Genomic DNA, 6,058 nt, shown 5'->3' on the forward strand with positions numbered 1-6,058 from the left:
TTTATTTAACATTATTTCTGGTTGCCCCCTTGAATTTTGTCTATGCCAAATGAGATATTTTCATGTCGCTTAGCGCAAATCTTTTAGAAGACAATTACTAAAAGGGAGTATGTTTAATACAAGGGGTCCAGAAGCACGTAAAAAACACAAAATTTACAGGAGAAATGAATGATGCAAGTATTTAGACATAACATAACGTAACCAAATCTAACATAAACTAACCTGACCTAACCTAATATAAGTAGAAATAAGTGAGGCAAGTCTTTACTTTAGGCAAGGCAGTGACAATGACCAATTCATCTGAACTTGTTCCCAGTTACGTTGCAGTTCCCAAGAACGAAAGACAAAAAAACTACGTGCCCTGCAGGGCTCTAACCCGCTTTCACTCACTAACGCTCGCTCCGCAATACTATTTATTGACAGGATATCAATGCCTTGCCCAAAGTAAAGACTAAATTAACCGAATGTGAACAGAAATTACCAAAATTGTAACATTATTTAGAAAAAAAGAGCTGGACCCCTTCTGCTAAACATAGGCCACTGAAAGAATTATAATTTTTCAACAATTATTTCGAGTGGTTAGCAAAAAGTAAGGCTTGTGTATAGCCCGCTCCCCCCAGTTCTTTGTCACCGGAACTGGAAGAGTCACTTCTACTACTACTACTAACTATTACTACTACTACTACTATTACTACTACTACTACTACTACTACTACTACTACTAATAACTACTACTCCAACTACTACTACCACTTATATTGAGGACAGAACCCAACCAACCCCTGCGGGGCTTCTAACCCGTTCCTACTACTACTAGTAGTATTGCTATTAACTACCACTATTACTACTTCTACTACTACTACCACTACTACTGCTACTACTACTACTACCGCTACTACTACATATACTAAAGCCTCCTTACCACAAGATTTACATCTTAAATCTTTATAACGTGTGATTCCGATTCATTATGAACTAATATGAACAGTTAGAATCACTATGATTCGTTAAAAATCACTGGGGGGAGCGGGCTATACTCAATCCAAAAGTAAACCTGCACGCAACTAAATTCCCTTGTACATCATCCTATTTATTACTAATTTTGGCCCACATCTGGATACTGTTAATTTTTTTTTGTTTCGTACTGATACCAGCTGGTGCGGTTATTGTACAGTTCTCCCAAGTTATTTCGAATAGTATTCTTAAACTTGACCTGCACTAAAAGTTCCACTTTATTGTAACCTATTTTCCAAAATCACACTGTCTTTACACTTTACCATGTTTACACAGTACCTCAATATTGCATTCTCTTCACACGTGGTGTGCTGTCATGAAATTGAAATAAGGTTCAGTACTTTAATACTAAGTTTTTTTTTAATGCACTTTTAGAGCAATATTTGCAAAATTACTATTAGTTTTTGAACTATATCTACAATACTTTTACCTTTCATCGGAGAAAGCCAGAAATACATATACATGAAACAACTCACACCTTTCACTGTCGTAAACTCGTGAAATTCCCGTCAATGGTGCTACCTTACAAAGGATTGTAATTCTGCTTTCGATACGGAACTCAGAGATCGGACAATTCGGTGTAAGAAATAAAACTCAATTTATTTAATTAACTAGATGTTAAAATCCAATAATCAATCAGTTAATCAATAGTTGTTAATATTTAATGTTGAAAGTGCTCTTTATTTTATTTATTATTATTTTTACTTAAGCCGAATATGTTGTACAATCAGCAGCAAAAATATATCCTCTGACTGTTGTATGTCCAAACATCCAGTCTAGTATAAGTGCTGGTATCAGAAACGCCCAGATAATTTGTATGTAACATTTCTGTTAGCAGATGACGATCGATAAGCACTCAACTCAGACAGGCTTTTGCTGTGGATTTGATGCACAAAGAAATTTCTCCATTTTGAGCTTAACGTCTGTTGGTTGGAGCCTTATCTCCAATAAGTGCTATTAATAGCATTATAATTCGCTTTGTGTATAATATATTATTTCACTTCATTCTGTGTATTAAAAAAATACGCTAGTAGAAGATTTAGAAAATAGTTAAAATTAGCTCAAAATATCAAACTGGAACGATTGAAGAAAAAAGTTTGTAAATCTTTGTCTCCACCAGGCCGCAACCAGAGGGGGCCTTCCCACCCCGTAAACTTTTCGTGGCCCCTCCAGATCTCAACACAAACGACATAATTCAGATATGTGTAAGAGAATTTTTAATGACTTGCCCCCTTCCCCTAACATATCCATGGCCCGTGCAAACTTCTGTGGTTGGTTGCGGGCCTGGTCTCCACTCATTATCTACTCCAATTCTACGTCCCTCGAGTATTTATTTCCTTCTCCACATGAGAAGATCTTGCATATCACGCAGAGTATGAATTGAAAATTGAAGCACATTAAAAATTTCGGACTTGGAATTCAACCCCGGACCGCCTAGGTAAAAAGCACATCAAGTAATCACTTTTTTTTTTTTTTTTTTAATTTCCAGGAAACAAGTTACAAGGCAAAAATTCAAGAATGTTGGAAAACGCAGCGTTTGACATTGAAGAATGCCACTAACAAGGAAGCATGATATCACAGCTGCAAGTACTACAGAGGTATCAAGAAATTCCTGTAAAAATCGAGCGAAGAAGTGTTGTTTCTGAGGTTGCATGTAAGTGTTTTTCATTACCCTGACAATCAGCATACAATCGGGGATCGCAATAAGCTCTGTACTTGTTTATAAAAAGAATCGTAAGTCCAATTAGCCAAATTGCTGCATGCTTTTCATGGGAGGATATCGTTGAACATGAGGGGAGAATAGAAAAATAGATTTGAAAGCGAGCACGGGACATCGGCAAATTAATCAAAGAAGCCGCGTAGTCGCTGCGATATACGTTCATTTATCGCTACTCGAGAATCAATGTATCAATGTTTGAACAAAAGTCACAAAGATCAAATGTAGTGCGATCTATTTTATTAAGGGGTAGACCTACATTGGAAACTATTAAATTGTTCACAATGCCACACCAAACCTATGTGCCTTTCCCCATGAGATAGGATGCATGACTACTAGTAGTCCAATTACAGTTGGTATTTGTTGCTGACATAGTGGTATAACACTTTGAAGAGTCGGCGTAAACAATAAGGCATATAGTAGGTTTGGAGGCCGAAGTACTGACAGGATCTCAAATGGTACTGTGGACCTTGCTAGCGTTAACTCTACTAGTAAAATATAGAAGAACACACATTTTCACAGCGGACATATACAGGATTATCGTCAGATCAAAGGTGACACACCCAACATTGAAACCACTGTGCTGTCTGTGGTTTAAAATAATTCATTGTTTATACATCTTGGCTCTAGCTACATATGCTAGGTACTTGTAACTAATTCTAAACAGACAGAAACTTCCTTAATCATATGGAAAATATGGCATCTGCTGTTTACACGAAACAATGTTTATCAAATAAAATATCCCTAGAGTAAAAAAAAATTGGCAAGCCTGTTTTTCGGCAGTGAATCATATCTTAGAGCTGACATATATTTAAATCGTGAATTCTTTGAGCAAGTGTAAACGATCATATGCGGGTATCTGCCAGATGCATATACAAAATTCGTAGTAACGCCGGGCTTAAAACGTAATCGTAAGAATAGGTTTGTTGAGCAGTGAAAGGAATCTAAAATCCTCTTATGGGTTGTGTGAGCAAAAGACTGTGACAAGTGATCTGGTAACAAAGTATAAAAATGATTTACAGAAAGAATTGTTATTTTTGCATGTTGGCGTTAACACCAGTTCCACAAGAAAGCAAGTCCACTTGTGACGCATATATAAGTTATTGAGGATTCGAGCAAGAAATCGTCATATCTTCCATAAAAGGAATAGCAGTCTATTGGCGAAAGGGATGAGTATCGGCCTCATAGAGTGTTTGTAATCAATGTTGTAAAGCTTCAAGTTCAAGACAAAACAAGAGGCTTGATAGCGAATATCCTTGACGGACGGGGACGGACAAACTCCTTATAGAATCTCAAAAGTGGAAAAAGATGAGTATTTATTTGCAAATGAGTTGTTCCTTGTGTGACACTCCCGATATAATTTCTGCAGGAAAATAGTACTCTTGCAAGGCCCTATATAAATAGTTGTGTGGCACAGTGTCATAGCCTTTGTGAAAATCATAAGCTAACAAGCGAGTAGGGAGTCTTTTAAAATTGTTGGACAATGTTCTTGATACGTTTAGTCATGATAGCAGTGAAGATGTTATACTTGTAGGCTGTATTGAACAGAGTGGTAGGTTGATAATCTACAACAACCAATTTTGGTTTTCTCTTATGGGTATTAAAATAATAATCCCTTTATGCTGATAAACTGGACCACTTTGCAAAAAATAAATAAAATGATATAGATATTGAGTATGATTCAACCCATTAAAGTAAAAATGTTTCATAAAACTAGTATTTCTTTCTTTCTTTTTTTTTCTTTCTTTCTTTCTTTCTTTTTTTTTCTTTTTTTTTTTTTTTTTTTTACAGGGACAAAGTGATGTTTTAACGTGTAAAGAACTTCATATATTTCTTGAAGCATTACAGGTGCGATGAGTTGTCGTTCTGGTGGTGTCGAGAATATTGCGCCTGGGAAATTTGCGCCCTGTTTCAAGAAGAGGGAAAAATGCGCCCGCAATGTACCTACATCGGAAAGTTTGCGCCCTGCAAGATAAAAGAACTTGTTCGAACTCATACACTTGCTCGGAGGGGCGGACATTACAAAGTAAACAATTCCCCCTCACAGCCATGTCACCTGTGATTTATCTTCATTGGCTGAGTGTGATAGCTTGGGGCTATATAAGGACAGAATAAACTTCAATTATCAGCCAAACGAACACAACGGATCAACGCAATTATGTGTGTTTGAAGTGTAACACCAGCAATTAAACATACTGTACATGGTTTTCTTGCTAATATTACCGAAATGATTTTACATTCACTTTACCGGTACTTATACTGATACCATCATTATAATAGCAATATTTGTAGGCTGTATGCAGGAAGTGAAATGTATAAATACTGAAGAAACAACATTGCACAGAAACATTATGTTCGTATATTGAACATACTTTTTTTTTGTGTGTGGAAAGTATCCCCACCTATGAGGTTACTTTGCACCAAAGTTTATATTTCAATAACTATGGTCATACTGAGTGTTTACTAATGTACTTACACGAATGTTCTACTTATATAAATATATCTGGCTCTTATATGTTTAAAATACAGTGTTCTAAATGATTACATTAGTAAGTTACATTCGATTTTCTTTAAAATTCGTTAAATCTTGTGCAAAGTCTTACGGTACTTTTCTATATTTTGTCCTGGAAAGCCAAACAGCTCGTGGACAGAGATATCTGGGTAAAGCCAAACAGCTTTGTTTAGATTAAATTATACTCACATAGTTTAATTAATTATATTAATATGCGTATACACACATCACTAACTTACACTTTTATTGTAAATATTATAGTGTAATGAAAAATTGTATTCGTATGGATTGCCCTTTAGTGAACTAAAATTGTAATTTTTTTCGCTGAGTTCGGGACATTATAATGGATGATGTAACAATCACTGAGGCTACGAAAGGCAAACCTGGTTCAAATGTGAGGGGACGCTACTTTGCACGATACAAAATCAAGTTGAATTGTAGGTCGCAAACATCCCAGTGTAAATATATAGCGGACGCACTTTTCCCTTTTTCTGGGGTAGAACGCAAATTTCCCGGGCGCAAAATTCTCGCATCCGTTCTGGTTCTGGTTCTACATCTTTCATTTAATATAAAACCACATTATAAACGATGAAAAGTAAAGAGCAAATCACCCTTACTATTACTTACGACCAAATTACAACAAAATTAAATCCTTAGTAACCTAACTGCAGCTGAATTAAATTCAATTCTTGTACAACCAGATATAATGGAAACCGAAAGGCATTTCACCACTAAAATAAAATTAGTAAATAATATGTCACTTACAATAACATATCATTTAGTTCTTTCCATTTCGAGAAATGATTATATAACTA

General features: G+C 35.7%; 1 protein-coding gene across 1 annotated transcript in view; it reads right to left on the minus strand.

The window, feature by feature from the left end:
* The window catches only part of LOC145675842 (uncharacterized), a gene marked incomplete at its 3' end in the record, with an annotated part of 64,821 nt that extends 63,010 nt beyond the window's left edge, over positions 1–1,811 (minus strand). Inside the window, 1 exon segment of the mRNA XM_081746580.1 lies at positions 1,493–1,811.
* Positions 1,812–6,058: the final 4,247 nt, after the last annotated feature.

This window comes from Thermobia domestica, chromosome 18 (genome assembly GCF_964235325.1).
Source record: "Thermobia domestica chromosome 18, izTheDome1.hap1.1, whole genome shotgun sequence".
NCBI lineage: Eukaryota > Metazoa > Arthropoda > Insecta > Zygentoma > Lepismatidae > Thermobia > Thermobia domestica.